Here is a 19,547-nt window from a genome sequence, read left to right on the forward strand (position 1 = left end):
TAATTAAAGAAGTTTTTAGCAGAAATAACTGTCGGGTTTTTAAAATGAAATTGATTTTCTCAGAAATGTTTGTGTAAGGACATAACAGTTCCTTTTGCAAATAACTTCTTTCAAATGTAACAATTCCTTAAATAGCTTGTGAAGAGTATGCCAACATCGTTGCCTTAGAAACCGTTATTCTTTCTTTTCTTTTTTTTTTTGTAGTCTCCTCTTTATATTTTTGTGCACGTTTTTGGCTTTTAAGTAACTCAATTTGGTGTGTACTTTTTTGTTTGGCCATTTGCCAGTCAACAAAAAACTTCGGCGACACTGTCATCTGTTTCAGTCTAACGCGATTGTTGCCATTTCATTCGCTCTTTCGCTAATTGTTCGCTTTTCGGTCCATTTATCTTGCTTGTCTCAACGTGTGCACTTTTAATTTGAGCATTTCTTTATTTATAACGTTATACACTTCATTGCACTTCTCTTCCACTTTTCCACTTCCCACTTCCCACTTCTCATTACCCATTTTCTATTTCCCGAGTCTCAGTCACTGTCTGGTTTCGAATACCATCGGGAGTTTTCTATAGTCTCCATTGCAGTCACTTTGAGGCTTTGTCCGTTCTCGGACTCGGACTCCGACCTCGAGGCTTGATGTTTTCCTGTTGTCCTTTAGTTGGCTCGATTCGTATCATGTCACTAAATCAGCACAAATTGCTCCACTGATTTATAAATTTTGGCCAAATGCCAGCGATATAATCTTATTGCTTGTAGTTTTGGCTACAGAGATTTCCAACCGTCCCCCCTCCCCAAAAAACCAGCCGACAGTCGACCAACAATCCTAAAAGCCCCTCTATTGATGTTTCTCTTAGGCGTGGTTGCCATTTTCCTTTATATAAATGGTTCCAAATATGTCAACAAGCTGCATTTTGGGATTGTTCTGGACTAAAATCAGAACTCTACTGTGAGGTAGGTTATGGCGACAGTTCTTGGACAACATAAACAAAATAAAAAAGAATTATTTCAAGTATTTTTAGCTGTAAGATTCTGATATCTATGAATTTTTAGTCAAAAATAAATTTACATTTTTCAGGAATAAATAACTGTCGTTAACTGTTAATTAGTCACAATTAATTTAATAACTAAATCTAGGTCAATATGGTTCTTATATTATTATTTTTTTTTTATTTATAATTTATTTAAGTTTCTCTCTAAGACAATTAAAATAAATTGCTTATGCTTTTATTTTTCAACACAAAAGCATTAAAAAGCCAACTAAATGGATAGTCAAGCTCGTCATAATGCAATCACAATCTATTTTCGTATATTCAGGTTCCGACCAAAACCACATTTTGCAACAATTATGTTTTCGCAACAACAAGAATAATAATAACAACAGCAACAAGAACAACAACAACAACAACAGCGGTAACAACTTCTAAATGTACTTTCCAAAAATTGTTGGACGACCTTCAACAAACCAACCAACTGGCAAAACCAGCCAAAAACAACAATAACAACGGCGACACAAAATTGCATAGGAAATACAACGGAAAATTGCAAAGAGAGGGGAAAAATATAGAGATAAATAGAAAAACTAGCAGTCAAATAAAATAAAATAAAGTAAAATAAACTGAACTGAACTGAACTGAACGGGCAGACAAAGTTAGAAGTCGGCGGCAATACTGGCAACTGGCAAATGAAGTCAACTACAAACATGGCCAACAGAGCCAGTCAAAATATGAAAGTTTAAAGTGCTTGACGAGCAGATATCCTAGGCAGGGAGTCTTTCAGAGAGCCGCTTGAAAATATAACTGGTATTTTAACATCTAAGTTTATTTTGCGATTTAAAGTAAGTAAGTTCAGAAAATAATGTTTTGATTAAATAAAATATTTTGTACAGATAATTTAAAAGCACAACTTACTTTAGTTATGATTGTGATAACATATTATACATACAACTTTTATATTTCTGAATGCAGGGTATAATAAAGATGAGTTGGCACATTTAACTAACTGGTCTCTCAAACCCGGATAGTTTTGTGCGTTAGTTTTGAATACTTTTTAATTTGACTGCAGCATCAAGAGGATCAGCATCAGGAGCAGCTGGACGGCAGCTAACCATGTTTATGGTAATTGCATTGAGACTGTGATTTTTGGGCTTATCGATTTGTGTGCATCAGGCCTTGGCTTGGCTTGTTGCATAGGCTTTTGGGTGGGGCCACAATGGCGATGCCGTTCCATTGATAAGTGGGCCAAGTGGCCGCCAAAGTACAGACATGCGGGCCAATTGTATCTTTCAATTGAATGTCCCTCTGTTACGCCTCGATTCCCGCCCCTCTTTTTAAATGGACCTCTAGCTATTTAACGTCAGCTCAACTGACAGCTTAAAGTCACGCATTCGCCAAAATAAAAAAATAACAGTTTGTTCTTTTTATTTATTTTAATAAAAAATATTTTTTGGTATTTTTACTCGTATTTTGTTGTTTGCTTTTTTGCGTACGTTGGGCGCCAAAGTTTGCCAATATTTTCAGCGTTCCACACAATTGAAGTGACAAGCAGTTCACCCTCTGGGGTTTCTGGGTTGAGAGGGTGGTGGTTCAGGCGGTGCCGAGTCCCGCATTTTTCCACATGGGTTGCGACAGGAACGCGACGTATTCAAAGCAGCATGCGGCAGCCTGTTGAGGTGCCCTACGGGAGCAGAGGGAGGGATGATGGAAAGAGAGAAAGGGAGAAGGACTACCAGGGACGCCTGTCACCGGAAAGCAATCAGCAATATAATCGAGTAAAGCTTTGGCTCTGCTTTGGCTGTCAGCCTTTTGGGGTTGTGACATGTGCATAAATACAACAACAGCTTAAAGTTGAAGAACATAAGTTGAAAGAGATTTTATATGCATACATATATAAAATGCTGCTCGAAAGGTTGTGCTTTGTTAGGGGCTATCGTGCATATGAGTAAATATTTTCAATTTAAGTGTAACAACTGTGTGGAATTGAAAATATATGTATGTTTTATTGTATTTGATCAAATTAAAAATCAATAAAGGGGTTACATAAAATACAGGATTAGATAAATAGAAAATTAGAAATATCCGCAAATAATTATTTGCATATTTCTAAGTTTGTGTAATTGTTATTTCTGCAATTTGTTATCATTAATGTTAGCATATAGATAGAAACATTTGAAGTTACTTTTCAGTTTTATATCATTTCCATACAACCAGTCACCATACTTTATTATTCTCAAATTGTTTTTATTATTGCTATAAATTTGCCATCATATTAAAACACACCTACAATAAAAGCCCATAAAATACATCCACATCAATTTATCCACAGACTAAATGTCACTAGCTTTAAATTTTTTGCTATCTCGATATTTTTTTAAAAATAATAAATTTTACTTATTATTCTTGTATTTTTGTTCCTGCTGTCTCAAGTTTATAAGTTGCATTCCACAAAGATACTTCAAGGCTAGCTACAATAATTCTTTTTCCTCTTTATTTTGCAAATGCTATTTTTGCTAATTTTGCTATTCTACGAATTTAACAAGCCACAAAATGAAATAAACAGAATGCAAAGGTTACGTTATTATACCGTGTATTTTTTGTTGCAATTGTTTTGTTGTTGTTATAGTCGTTATTATCTAATTATTAGGTATAACATAAAGATGCAAAAGTCAAGGTAACTGCACAATTATTCATTATTTTTTTGTGTGCGAAAATGGAAGCAGAGGAAGCGAAAATTGCAAACAAAGAAAGCAACCAACTGAAATAATTAATTGAAATTTTTTTATAACATTAATGAGTGCTTAATTTTGCAGTTAACGAAAAGAACAGTTTGTACAGCGGGAGATTGAACTTTAAATACTTTGGCAAAAACATTTTATATTTAATTAAAAACTCAAAAGACAACTCAGGATGTTGGTAAATTTGAAAACAGAAAAACAAAAGAACAAAGCTGACATAATAATACACGTTGCAGAAGTATACAAATTAATTTACCAAACTTAATTAATCGATTGCCATTGGACAGGGAAATAAAAGTATTTTAATATATAGTTTGACTCCCCTTAAAATAAATGATTATTAAGTTGAATATTCATAAACGAAAGTGAATAAATATACATTTTTTCATATGCCCAACAATATGTGGGTCCATCAAGTAAACAGAGGAAACGATCCGGGTCTTACTTGTACTTGGTGTCTGGAATTGAAACTGAAACTGAAACTGGGTCGGGGACTGGGAAGTGGAAGTGGTATTGCAAGTGGGGGTCCACAGCATTGAAGTGACTCAAGTCGTTGGTTTATGAGCAGCATTTAAGCTGCGATAAATGGCATAATGTGCCCTCATAAACCGTGTGACAAAAAAGCGAGAACGAACGAAACGATCCAATGGTTAAATGCCAGAATGGGATGGACACTCCACCCAATTGAAATGTCGCGTCCATGTCCGTGTCATAATAGGCGCAAAAATAAATAAAATAAAAAATTATGGAACAAAATTGCACGACAGCAAAAGCAAAAGTAAACGAAAATCGACTGCAATATGTGGAGTGAACAAGTTGAGCACAAGAGTATGAGTATGAGTACTCCATTACCTATATACATATATGAGTGTTCCATTCGAGTTGAGTGCGTGAATCGATCGTGAGTAATTCGAGTAACTCGTGACCAGCATAAAAAGTCGCATAAATCCATCGAATATGATACAAGTGATTTGGTTATTTCTGAATGTCATTTTCGTAAGCATATCTTTTGTCACGAGCTCATCTCTAGCACGCGTATTTATGTTAAGTCTGAGTGAGCTTATGAAAAATGTGTGGATTTGTCAACAACAACAAACAACAAGAACAAGAACAGCAACAATTACTTAATGCCCATTGTATTGCATTTCAAGTTGGCAAATGGAACAAATGGAAAATCGCAAGGGGAAAAACACAAAGCAAAACGCAAAAGAATGAACCAAATTTCCGCACTGTTTGCTGTTAAAGTGCAAGAAGCGATTTACAAATGAGAGCTACACAAGTAGACAGGATGGTGAAAGAGACAGCGAATGACAAAAAGAGAGAGAGGAAAGATAAGGGCGGAAAGCCTTTGGGTGGAAGGTTGATAATACTTTGTTGGGGGTAAAAACCAGTGTCAGTTACGTAGCAAGTGGCAATATAGATTGATCTCAAAAAGGGTGTTAACTCTACAGTGAGCATCAGCTGAAATGGTCAAAGGGATGACAGAAAGAGCTGAATCATACAGAATACATTGCATTCGCTCAATCAATCAATCAATGTCCAAACAATTGGCATTCTTCATATGATTGGTATTAAGAAGATAAATGATAACAAATTCTCCTAAGAACATAACCATATATTTATTGTAAAGGTTAATGAAGATTATATTGAAAGGTAGACTTTATTTTAATAACAATTAGAAATGAATTATATTATAATTTATAATTTCCAAATTGAATAGGTTTACAACTAAATACGTTATTATATCTTATATTTTTCTCAAAATCATCCTACTCAATATATAAAAATAACAGTTAAGTATCGGAATCTAATCGCTACAGATGATATCTAAGAATCTTATCCCCCAGTTTGCTTAATGAACGATGCCATAAACACTTGAAATGCATTTCCCGCTGTGCTGATCTTAACTTGGCTAAACTAAGGCTAATAAAATAATCACTGCCTATTGATGGATGAATACACGCAACAAAGTCAAATATTTTAATGGGCATAGTTATGCTTATAAGTTTAACGATGTAATGCGTTAAATTTTAACTGCCCTTTAATTATACGCTCAAAATTGGGCTAAAAATTCCAAATGCATTTCATTTGCATTTTGGGTGCAAGCCCTAAAAAAGAAAACCATAAAATCAATTTAATGTGCATAGCGAACAGCGTCAGTCATATAAAACGACTGTCGTCGCACCCATTCCCCCAGACAATGGACAAAATTATGATCAAGCAAAATAAAAGAAAATACACAGAAATGAAGTTTAATGAACATTTTATGTGTGGCAAGCACAGCATGGGCCAGTTAGAAAAAGAAACCATATAAAATACATACGAATATTCATGGCTTGATTTATATTATTTTATTTTCAGCACGCTAAGGCGTTTCTTATAGCTGGAGGTGTGGCTGTGGAGGCGGAGGTAGAACGCCAACACACACAAGAGTTGAGTATGATCAGCGGAAGTATCTCAAAGATACATTGCATTTTGCGTAATTGCAATTGCAAAAAAGCACAAAAAAAAGCTGGATCCAATCATGCAACATGTTGCCAAACTAATCCAACCACATATGCACAGACTGCATTATCGATATACAAAATATATACTTATACAAAAAAGAATTATACAAATTATTAAATTCTGTACATTTAACAGAAACTTTTTTGCTATTTGCAACTTTGGCGTGCATGTTAATACCCTGTAGAAAAATGCTGCGGTAAGGGTATGCTAAATGACGGTAAACTAAGTACATACATTTTATTTAAAGAACAAATTTAAAATATGTTTTGCTTAACACTTTTTAATCAAGAAACTTGTTATAAATTTAGTTTAATTATATTTAGTTTGCTTTCTCTTAACTCTTAAAAATCATAAAATACAACTATGATATTTATTATAACTAAGGGGTATCCTCACAGTCGACTTTCCTTTATGGCAACTGTAAATTTTTGTCTCGACTTTTGGTTGTTGCATGCAGCTGGCACTGCCAAGTTGCCAATATGTTGCACAAAAATTATTATTATTATTTATAAGCGCTTCTGTGCAGTGGAAGTTGCAAAGCTGCCAAAACTGTGCCAAACTGAATTTATTGCAGCTGAAAAGTTTCATTGCCAATTTTGTGTGATGCTGTTTTGTTTGGGGTGAAGGAAAACGCTGCTTAAACAACTTATCGGAAGTGCTTAGAACTTGTTAGCTACTTTCGAAAGATTGGGGATTCTAGATTGCAGAATAAAATGTTAAACCTATCAAATGGAAACCCAAACAACTTTGAATCATAAAACTTTTTAATGAAATATATTTTTGGGTTTGCTGTTTCTAATTGCTTGAAAGAGCGTTTAAATGAACAGAAGATATTTTAAGAATTTTGAAGATTAAAATTTAATTATAAGCTCAATTTATAAATAGTAAGTTTGCTGAACATTTTAATTGAGGCTCAATAAATTTATATTTAATGTAAGTAAAGCAAAATACATTTGTCAACATTTGTTTTCCAAAAATAACAAATGATAATTTCAAAATTTGTTTATAAAATTATATTTTGTTGTAAATGAAAATCCTAAATATGCTGTAATAATGAAGAATTTAGATTGATTTTTATTGTTTAACTTCCATTTAAGTGAAGTATAAATTCAAAAAAATTTTTATCTTTTGGCCCAGCCTTGGCCAGGCAATCGCTAATCACTTTCATTCTGTATTCGTCCCAACATAACCCTGCCACAGAAATAACTTCTTAATCACATTGAGGTGACCACAAAGTTTGGTCCGCAGCTCGGACCCAAATGCGGTCGCAGTGCCCACAAACAAATACCTGCAATCAACGCCATCTAGATAAAAACAAATATAAACAAATAGCAGCTACATTTTTTGCTCCTTTTATTCCTTTACATTTTTACATAAAATGCCAACAGTTCTTGAACAAATGCAAAGGACCCGCGAGTCGTTGGATAACTCAGGGAGTGTCCCAAAAGAGGGAGACAGAAAAAGGAAGACAAAGGATAGGAGATGGGAGACTCGTAACGAAGGCCGCGGAGTGGCCATTTTATTTATTGTTATTTCATTTCGACCGCAAATTAAAAGCTATGAATAAGAGCGCCAAGTGGAGCAGGCAAAAAGAAAACAGCAACAAGGTGCAGGAAAGCAAAAATCGCCAACAATAACAAAAATTGCATGTAGAAATGTTCTGGTGTAGACTGCACAGCTTAAAGATACCCTGTGCTCTAAAATCAAGGCACGTAAGCTACTATCTAAAAACATATCTGCACAACTGATAAAAAACATAGAATTAGACTTACAAATTCTAAGAAAATATTAAATTTTCATTCTCTACTTTTATCATTCATACCATTCTGAAGATAGAGATAAAGATGTATTGAAATAAATCGAGGAAATCCTTCAAATTGTGTTGTAAACTTAAACCTATATTTAATAAATAGCAGTAGTACCTTATAGCAACTATCAAAACACCCCTTTTTTAACAACATTATAGAGTATACAAAAATATAAAAAGAAGAAAGCTGACCAAAAAGAGCAGAGGCAGAGTAAAACATGCTGAAAAACGGAAATATAAGCTTATTAAAGCCAACACACATAGCACAAAAACAGAAAGAAAAGCGAAAAATAAAGGAAGGAAAATTGGTAGTCAAGAGTTGGATCAGAGCTCAGCAAACGGAAGCAGAGAGCTAAAAAACAAATACTAAATCAAACATTACACCCAGCAGGAGCGAAAAGTGAAATGGCGAGAGAAATAAGTATAAAAATGTGTAAGGAAAAATTGTGGAAAAATCAGAAGCGAAAGCTGAGAAAGGAGAACAGCAAAAACAACAAAAATAGAGGAGATGGAAAACGAAGAAACAGAGAGCAAACAGAAGCCGGAGAAAGCGCTTTTTTATTTGAGAGCATAAAGCAAATGCCAGACTAAAGTAAATATTAAGCCCCTACCCCCCGCTGACACCATCTCTCTCTCTCTCTCTCTCTCTACCAAATCCGTCCCTTGCACAGGGAAGGTATCAAGGGGAAAGTGGGCACAAGACAAATGTGGGCGCCACCGCGTCGACGTCGTCGTCGTTGTTGTTGTTGTGGTTGTTTGTGTTGTTGTTGTTGCTCCTGTCGCTGCCGGCATCCTTTTTGCAATATTAAACGTAGCAATGACACCCATGGGTGCCGCCACGCCCCCTCTTCCCACACTATTGGCGTGCTGCCATTGCCGGGTTAAGCTCCCGCCGGTCTTGGCCAGAGACTATGCTAGACAACTAAATATATACACCTAGTTATTTGTTGGGTGTCTGTTTGAGCGGCGGCGGCTGCCGGTGCACAAAGTGAAATATCAAGGGAATTAAAGACATTGTGCGGATTTTGCAATGAATGCCTCGCTGCTCATGAATGGCCCTCTCTATGGATGAGCAGATGTATGAATGAATGAATGCTAGAATGACTGACTGATTGTTGACTGACTGAAAGTGCTGCTGCAACGTGAAAACGCCATTGGGAGCGTTGTTGATTGAAGGGCTTCAATTGGTTTTTCGCATTTGGCTGCAGCTTTTCAGGCAGTTTAAAGTCTTCACTAAAAGCTCTTAACGAGCTCTGAATAGTTGCAAGTTGAAGCAACTGTACAAGTTCTACCTTAAAAAAAAATGCACAATTGCCGTAAGTTTAAGCTGAGCAAATAGAGCTTTAAGTTTAGACGGACTATGTAAATATTCTTAAGATTAATCAAAAAAATATGATATACATAGAATTGTAATATGATTTTTCCATTATTAAAAGATCCTAAAAAAGATATTAAATTTTAATAAAATAGGTACAGATACATACAGATAAAATATTTATAAATCTAACAGAATTTATAAAATAATTCTCTTTAACAATATAGTTTAAGTTAAGAATTAATTCTTGATTATATTTAAAATTGTATCTTTTAAATCTGTAAAGTTTTATTATTGTTCTTATTTTATTATTCCAATATACAGTAGTTTTAAGATCATTGAAAAGATGTGTTAACGTTGAACAAGCCTTTATAATCTCCCACAACATGTAGATAACTTAAGGCTATTTAATACATTAAGTTTTAAAAGCTTCTCAATCATGTTTATAGCTTACAACTTATTAATACATTAGCTTCTTAATCATACATAAGAAGTCGAATATAAATCGAATATTAAAGCTTGTTTAATTACTGAAAATTGTTGTTGTATTTTAAGTCGATAAGTCTGTAAAGCATCTAAAAGGCTGACATTTTATGTTTTCGCTATGTACCTTAAGACAGGCATTCATATGAGGTAAAATGCTTGTTTCATCTATTAATCCACTAACCCCCTTTTCACCTAACACAACAGGCAGCCGACCTTACTACCTATCTTTCAACTTACCCCTACTTCCCCTCTTGAAAAATGTTCACTTTGAATATCAGGCACACCAAAAACCTAATCCGTTGCAAAGTGCTTCTGTTTTCACTGTGTAATATGAACGAGTGAGTTAAATGTATAACCCAAAGGCACACGACAAGCTGGCGTAAAGCACACGCTCGGCAGGGATAAGCTAAAGGATATATACGCACACACATATGCACATATCTATATCTTCATGTAGATGAGCTGCTTGTATTCATATATCGCATGTACTCTTACGTACCACACCCCGAACCCAACCCAGCTGTCATCGCACCCTATGCTTACTCACACCGATGCCACCATCCTTTGCAACCACTCCACTCAGCTTACAACAATGCCAAACCGTGTGGATTGTCATGTGCCAGGCAGCAAAAGAAAGCACACAAAGTGAAAGAGAATTAGTGCTGGGTGCGTGTCGTGTCACGAAGTTAGCTATTCAAATAAATATATAATGTGTCCTTGGTTGCAAACATAAATTTTTATATTTAAAATATTTTAGATTTAAGTAAAATAAAAATAATAATGTAAAAAAGGTATGGTATAAAAAAACAATAGACTTAAACAATTTTTTACTTTTCAATCAATAGCATTCGATAGTTTACAAAATAAAATTTAATAAGTGCACAACTCTGGCCAAAAACAATTAGCACATCAAGAAATGTCGAACACAACTCTAAGCAGAACCACCGAGCGAAGGGAATAAGGAAAGAGCAAGGAAGAAAAGCAAAGAAAAAGCTCGAAAAATCGTTGAGTTTCGTAGTGCATTAAAGTCGAACGTCAAGCGGAATACGTAGTACCCATTTGAATTAGGCTCAGAGGAACTTTTTCCAGCAGCTCTTTTATGTGATTAGGTGGTGAGCCTCCTTTGAAATTGAAGCGAATGTTGAAAGAGGGCAGAATTAGAAAAAAGGATGCCCGAAAGTCAAATTAATGCCATGTAAACCGAATTGAACCCCACCGAGTATTCAACCAAATGATGGGTTTGTCAAAAAAAAAAAAGAGGGGAGGCGAATATCTGATCGGGATTCAAGTGGCAAATGGGTCTGACTGACTGAATGGCTGCCTGTTTGGATGGTTGGTACTAATCTCAGCAGTGGTAAACGACCGTTCGAGTGCTTATCAAATGTCAGGCGACAACGTGCGACTTCGGGAAATGCCTCATGTGCGGCATCGTTATCAGGCAAACGGTAATCTTATCAGTGACTGCAACACTTCATGCTGACAAATGTTAGAAGTGCATTTCCATCTTCTCTGCCATGGAACGACAGTGTTTGAAAACAAAAGAGGACATTGACTGCAGTTTACAGAGCATGAAACCCAATGACAGTACATAGCACTCTCTCCATCCCACTTCCACTTACACGCCCGCTATCACTCCCACTTCCAGTTGCCTGTAATGTGGCGTAGTCAATAAAACAAATATGACAGCCAGAGAGGTAGGCGAAGACGGAAGACGAGGGCAATGGCAAAGGCAAAGGCAACGTAAGTGTAATGATAATAAAAGTTTATGACAGCAGCTCACGAGCTTGTAAGGCTAATGTCAACGTGCTGTTTCGGTCCGAGTTAAGGACCAGGAGCGTATGCGGTGCCAGAACGGGGGCCCCAAAGGGGGCGTTTCCAGGTACAAGAAGCAGATGAAAGAAGAAGTAGAAGAAGAGTGCTCGGCCTGTTGCAAGTGCGAAAAGCGCTTTCATGCTTCACTAAACTTTTACCGACGCAATGAAGCAAGAATTTTTAGCAGGTCGCTAAAGGGTATTATGGTATGTTGACAGGGTTAAATATTTGGATCACAAATAGCTTTAAGGCGCGCTGCTCAGTATTCATAAACCAACATAATAAACCAATGAAATATTTAAGAGTATTTATTTCAAAAAAAAAATCCTTTGCACAAGAAAAAAGGTTAACCTAAATAGATTAGATGCCAGAATTATAATATAAGTAAGGGTGAGAATATGAATCACATCATTAGATAGAAAAACAATGTTCTTTATAGTTAAGCAACTAATAGGAATATTTAATTATAATTCTGAAAAGCAAAATAATAAAGATTAAATGGAATATTAACCAACTTTAAAATCAAAAGAACTACGCTTGAGTTTTAAAATGGTTCTTAGAAATTTGAGATTTATTTATAGAAAACGATATTTTTATTAAGCCCCAATCTTAACTGAATGACAATTCAATTCAATTTTCTACTTCGATAGAGCTACACTTATGATATATCAAAATTATATACAATTATTTATATTGTGCTTAAACTTTGCGTGTTTTTTAACATTAATGGCTTTTAAAGCCACTACAAGCTCCCGATACTATGACCTGGTTTGCCAAACACTAGACCAACTGCTGACAATTTGAACAGGCAAACAATTTTCAACTAACTGTTATCGCAGTTCTAACAGACTTATCGAATTTCCATAAATAAAGCGCTGGCAAAATAGAAAATGTGAAATATGAAAATAACAACAAATATTTGGAATACCCTCAAAAACTGACCCCGATCTAAATTTCTAGTAAAGCAAACGATTTCAAACTTCGAGTATTGAGTACATATCTCTGTTGACATTTTGGTGTCTGACATTAATCACCGATGACAACAGAGGGGCAAAGCTGCTGATAAGAAATGCGAACAATGTGGAGCACTGTCAACCAATCGCACCTGTTAATAGCTATCAGTTTTCCCTTATCTATTAGGAAGGGAAGGAGAGAGAGTAATACCTTTACTATGAAATTTTGGTCTTAAGCTTCTAGACTTTGGATATTTCACAGCAATTGAGGTGCATAATTTGATTAGTTTTAGTAACTGAATTTAATAACTGCAATTAAATATTTAATCGAAGCTCAATGTTTAGACTTAGCCATGACTTGACTCTGACTTGCGTGCCTAACCAAAAGCAAAACAAACAACGACAACACAACAACAACCAACAAACTAACAACTAGTTACTAAATAATTCACACATTCAAGCACACTGCAAACAAAGTGTAACGGTTCATTGCACAAACTAATAATTACATAATGAAGCAAAGCATAAGTTAAACTTTGCCCCACCATAACTGCCACAAAACATCAGCACCACCAGAAGCCAACAGCAAAGAGCTAGACGCTCTATTCATCCAGACAAGGCACCAAAACAACTTGATAGTCGAACCGAATAGAAGGCACAACTTTTGTGGTGACTGGAGGGAGATGGGATAAAGGGGTAGCAGCCAGTGAGTGGACAGTATTTACAGGAGTGGGTTGGGAAGATGGAGAAAGGGAGAGAGGGAGAGAGGGAGAAACGGTTGAGAAGTATGAACATAACATGCTGAGAAACTGTGTATCGAGTAAAGGACTTCAGACGTTAATTACTTCGAATTTTATGCAGAGGAGATAAATAGAGTAACAAGACAGAGAGAGAGAGAGAGAGATAGAGATAAATTTAATTCTGCATCAAAATTGGCAAATTTAATTTTTTCCATCACTGTCCAATTTTTGCATACTTTTCCCCTTGACGCTATTTCGAAAACTTGCATCTTTCATAACTTTGTAAAATTTTAACCGATTTCCTTACGGAATGTTTATTTTATCATTATTTGGCCTTTATTTTTATTCAACATTAAAATGGGAAAAATTTTATTTTTTTCATCACTCTCCATTTTTTTCCATCATCACATCACTACCTTAAAGACAATACACTATTCACTTATTTTTCGATTTTCCGTTTCTTAATACTAGTTATCGTCTATTTGCGAATGACTGCTCATTGATTTACTTAGCTTATCCAAATCGCAAGCAGCTTCTTGGGAGGCAATTTGAAAAGCCTATTAAAAATAAATCGCTTCATTTATCTGGAGGGGTTGCTTATGGCAGAGCTTAATGCCAATCACAATGGGGGCTGCCAACTTGATTTATGTTGACTTGATGTCTCGACTGCAGATGCCTTGAGTTCTTGACAGACTCTGGAGTCCACTCAAAGATTGCTTAGGCTACAACAATATACCAGGGGCACATAATTCGATTGTAAAGTGTTTACATAAAGCCTGCGCCTACAGCTTAACCCCTTTCCACCTGACTACCCCATATAAGTAGTGATGCAGCTAGGAGTCATGCAACATGCCACACAATAGTATATTTGTACTTGCCCCATTAGAAATTCATATTCAATTACGCCAGCAAGTGGTGCTGTGGTTCAGAGGTTACCAGCTTTATGGCATCGAGGCATAGAAATTTGTAGCTCGATGGGAGTGAGGAGAGTAGGCCTAATGGGTGAGGCGGGAGGAAACGGACTGGACTGCAGGCATTAATGATAAATGAAATATTTATATAGCTAAAATACGTAATTAACTCAAATTATAATGGGGCGTTGGCCGAACAACGTGACCCCCAACAATAGGCGTTAATATGCCATAGCCAGTGCTGCAACAACAATAATAACAATAAGAACAAACCACAAAATGTGTGGAGCTGCAAGAGAGAGAGAGAGAGAGAGAGCGAGAGGGAAGAGGAGAAGAGACAGAGAAAAGGCAGCCAGCATGTTGAAATGCATGCTGAGTGTGATTACAACAACGACGACAACAAGAACAACAAGGCCGGGGAACCCGCACAACCAACGTCTTCCTCACCTCTTGCTCTTCTCATTCTCATTCTCGCTTTCCTCTCTCCTACCCCTTGCCCCTCTTGCCCCTGGCCGCTGATTGCGCCCCAGTTTGGCTGCGTTGCGTTGGTCATTATTTACTCATCGATTGCCATGGAATGCGGTGGTGCATCATGCGGCGCACGGCACAACGCTACACAGAGAAAAAAAAGTCAAGTAATTCGTAACTATTACTGAATTTCGGCATTTATCACTAAGAATAAAATTACTCAAGTCGAGTATACAATTCTTATTTCATGTAGTACTTTAGATATATTTCATACTATAGCTTAAAATGTTCTTAGAAAAAAACCTTTAATTTATGTACAATTTAAACTTGAATCAAGTTCTTTAAACTTTGTAACTGAGTACAAAAAACGTCTTCGAATAAATAATAGAATAACGTGTAAGCTTAATTTGTAATTTCTTAATTACTCAGTGCTCAAAAAACTGCTTCTTAAAGCATAGCTTCTCAAAGAATTTTCAGCACACCAACGATGTGAAATATCTCCCTGTGTACTCATTTTTGGCTCCCTTACTACCTGCCCTTCCCTTACTCTCTCTCTCTCTCTGTCTGTCCGTCTGTGCTTGGGTCTTCTCATCGTCCGTTGTCTGTCTGCACTTCCAACTGGCAACTGGCAACCGACTGCTAATAAATTCAGCAAAGCCAGCAGGTTGCTAGGCTTAAGGTTCGATTCTGCCACAGCCTGTAGAGCAGCGGGGGGTATGGAGCTTCAAGGGAGGGGAGTGAGGAGGGGTGGGGGGAATAACAATAACAAATCGTGTTGTTAACTGGCAGCGTCGTCATTGGCATACGCACGAATGCATTCAGGGAAAGAGACGAAACTTGGCCAGACTGAGAGAACTCAGTTTGAGCCTGGCCAATGGTCACACATTGCTGCCGTTCCACGCTCCTCCCTCACCCCACTCTTTGTTGCTGCTTGTGCTTAGTATGCATGCTTCGTTGGCTGTTGTTGCTTTTGCTTTTGGCTTTGGCTTTGGCTTGATGTGTCTTAGGCCTGCTTCAAGTTGGACCTGGACTTGGGCTTGGATCTGGTCTTGGGCTTGTCATTGACCTCCACACACACGCACACATATGTGTGGCCAATTGTAACTGCAACTCCCGTGCAACGTGCAACCCTGTGATGCCCCTCCTTCCACCTTTCCCCTCTCTAAAATGGACATAGACAATGTTGTGTGCGCTTTAATGTTTGGTCTGTTTGAAGTTGTTTTATGTTCGCTGGCCATAAAACTGAACTGAAACCCAACTGAACTGCCAACGGACCAGGCCAATACCCTAAGGATGAAGTGTTGATTATGCGTGTTGCAGTAGACTTCAAGTTCTTATCGTTGTTATTGTTCTTGTTGTTATTTTTGTTGCTGTTATGTATGTTGCAGCAATTTGAAGCCAAGTGCAAGTATAGCTTTCAGTTAAGTCTCAGCATATTGTCAGCTGATCCTATTAGTGTGTGTGTTCGATACTCTTGTGTCCTTTGAGCTGCTGTGAATGATGTTCGATTTTTGGCAAACTCAAATGGAGCAAAGCAAAATTGATAAGTTGGCTTAAAAGGCTTCTCTGTTTATCACAGCAAAGAGTTATTGACTTTTCTGTAAATACTAGGAACAAGCTCATAAATTGCATATGGAGATAAAAGCTTGGGAAAAGGCAACAAAATCGATACAATTTTAGGAAATTTGCATTTTGCATTTATTATATCCAGAATAACATATGCGTTATTCTCAGTCAATCTTTAGATGATTATATTGTTGGTTTTATTATATTTTTCTTTTAATATTAATATTCAGAGCTATCATTAATTTTAGCTATGTATAATTGTTACTTACTTACTTACGAACATAACTTTCGGCTAATGTAAACTTAAATTTAATCCCTTTAAGACAGTTATCTGGAGAGCATTCAATAAATTTCTTAATTAGATTATCTGGAATTTTTATATATTCTCACATTTATAGCTAGTTCACAAAATGCTCTCCTTGTTACATTTTGTCGAGATACATTTAACTAAATTAAGGAAGTCCATCATTGGTTGCAACACTTCCTTGAGAACTTAATTAACAACATTAGCCTGCGGGCATTAGCCTGCGGGCATTAGCCCCTACACTCAGGTGGAACCCAGTAGTCTGCACCCTGTATAGGGAAACAATTCACACGCTGTGTCCATTCGCAACTTTGGCCCTTGGTCATTAACACTAAACGGGAACTGAGAACTGGGAACTGGACAACAACAAAGGGAGGGAGGCGAAGGGAATTACATGGAGTCCCATTCCCAGTGCAGTCAACTAGCAAGTACAAATACGAGTAATGCTCGCCATAATGTGAAATGCAAATAGTGTGGTTGTTTTTCGGTATTACCTGTTGATATGAAGAGAGAGAGAGAGAGAGGGAGAGGAGGGAAGAATGACAAAAGACTAGGGGAAACTAGTCTTCGTCTCGATGTCCATTAAACCAGTAGCAAGTAGTTGGAAAGGAAGGCGATGGTAGATATCTGAGAATTGCATCTTCATCATCCGCTCATGGCTCGCAAATTAGAGCACATTAACGCATTCAGGCTTAAATATGCCTCATTCTAGTGCTTACCTGTAAAGAAAGAGACAGAGAGTGAGTGAGTGAGTAAGAGGGAGACAGATGGAGGTAGATATAATTATGTAGATTAGCAAAAGGAAGTTTGTGTTTGTTCAAGAAATTAGCAAGACGATTGTATCGTATATATATATTTTACTATTGTGACTGATGACTAATTGGATGGGCCATTGTAACTGGAAAATGCCCCTCTTCCCTCTGTCTCCGGATAAACTCACTTGTTTGGACTTGGAACCCAGTTGAACAACCTTCAAGCGCAGAAAGGTGCTGAAGGACTTACAACGAATGCCATTCAAGTGGACTCACTTTATATTTCTCTCTCTCTCTCCCTATCTCTCATTCTTTCATTCCCAAGAGGTTTACCTAACTGAAAAGCTATGGTTTTGCTCTTTAAAGCAAATGCAATGCGAGCCTAATGAATTGTTCAAGTATGCAAAAACTTTACTTACTTTGGCGTTAGCTCAGTTCATTGACTGAAATTTAACTTGTAAGTTAAGAGAAACATACAAAAAGGGCTTATAGTTTGAACATTTATGGCTAAGATAACACAAGTTTAAAAATACAATATGATAAAAATAATAAACTCAACTGAAGAAATCTTTTTTGTACATTAATATTTATATTTTTAAGCTCTTCTTGGAGATATTTTTCTACTATTCTCCCAAAGAAGTTAACAAGCTGTTATCTTTGAAAAATGGCAAACATTTGAAAAGGATATATCTTGTTTATATCCGGACTTAAAATCTGTTGTAAGTTCTTATCAAAGTATGATTTCCGCAACGAACTGTGAAGGAAATTAAAAATAATTTCTAACTGTTTAAGAAGTGATAAAACGAGGAAAGAGGACGGAGGCCAGATAGAAAATTGGCTATACGGGTTTTATGTTACAACTTGAATGTTTGCTGTTGAAGCTCGAATGGACTAGGCGACCGCAAATCTAAATTACCGAGGACCGTGCACTAAATCAAATGCGTTGATGTTTGAAAGCAGGCAACTTGAAAGGGAAACCCAAGAGCGACCACAATGCTAGTCTACTCATAGTGTAGTTGTGGGGCAAGGTATAAATTAAGAGCGGCATGCGGCAAAGCCAAACGATTTTCGACTTTGTAACCCTAGAAGTGTGGCCCAGCGTGTAGACGGCGAACGGCGACCGCATTATAGCGCCCAAGGGGGATGATTGGGACAAGGCAAGAAAGAAACTGAGGAACAGGGTAAGAAAGAGGGTAAGAAACAAAGGACAACGTTCAGACTTTGCTGCGCCTCGTTAAGTTCAGTTCGCTGGCCAGGTTTTATTTGCCATAGTATTCAACATTTCGTTGCATTCCTGTTTTTTCGTAATTAGCCATAATTCACTTGTGCCTAGGCCAAGACAAAATGAAGCATAAAATATTTACGCGTCGTCGTCGACCACCGGAAATATGCAATTTGACGCAATTTGCATGCGGCACCAGCTTCAACTTCCAAGTACATTCACAGTCGTGGAGGGAGAGCTTGTTGCGGGGTAGAAGGTAGACAAGGGAGACAAGGAACTGAACCGAGTTGAACTAAACTGGACTGCAGACTTTGTTGCACTGTGGCACGTGGTTGCATTAGGTGATGCAATCATTTCCGTTTTGCAGATTGCAAAATTTCGCATGCCAGAGAAATCAATTTCCGTTTTCAAGTCAGACAAATGGGAGCACAACAGGAATCAATCTGGACATCAATAAATACATATAGATGGAAATGAAGGTATATAGATAGAGCAGAGAGCGAGAGAGAGAGAGAGTGAGACATTTGCATATGCTGATATATGAATGATTTTGCTTGTCATCCATTAATTACAAATGGCAACAATGACGTTCGATAACGATAACGATGACGATGACAATTTTAAACCGGTAAACGTGACGCCTGCTTTGTGGAATTTTCTTTTGGGTGGACAGTAAAGTGGTTTCTTCCATCTTCACACCCTGCGTTAAATAAAAAGAATACTGGAAATCTTAAGAGAGTTAAACCTAGAAATTTAGCTTGAAAGAAATTAAAATTCGACAACAAACCGATTAAAGATTTTTAAGAACTTTTCTAAATAAATATTTCTGCCTTTTTTCGAAGCTGACGGATCTTCATCGGAAATATTACTGTATCATTCCAAGAACCAACCTACTTTATTTAGACATATTCGATCAATTTCCATACTGATAAAAAAAAAAATTTGCCCTCAACACTAATTATTTTCGTCGGCAAAA

General features: G+C 36.8%; 1 protein-coding gene across 1 annotated transcript in view; it reads right to left on the reverse strand.

The window, feature by feature from the left end:
• Positions 1–19,547, reverse strand: part of LOC117783021 (zinc finger protein jing) — a 158,781-nt gene that overhangs the window by 103,451 nt on the left and 35,783 nt on the right. The window lies entirely within an intron of this gene.

Source organism: Drosophila innubila, assembly GCF_004354385.1.
Source record: "Drosophila innubila isolate TH190305 chromosome 2R unlocalized genomic scaffold, UK_Dinn_1.0 1_C_2R, whole genome shotgun sequence".
NCBI classification, from domain to species: Eukaryota; Metazoa; Arthropoda; class Insecta; order Diptera; family Drosophilidae; genus Drosophila; species Drosophila innubila.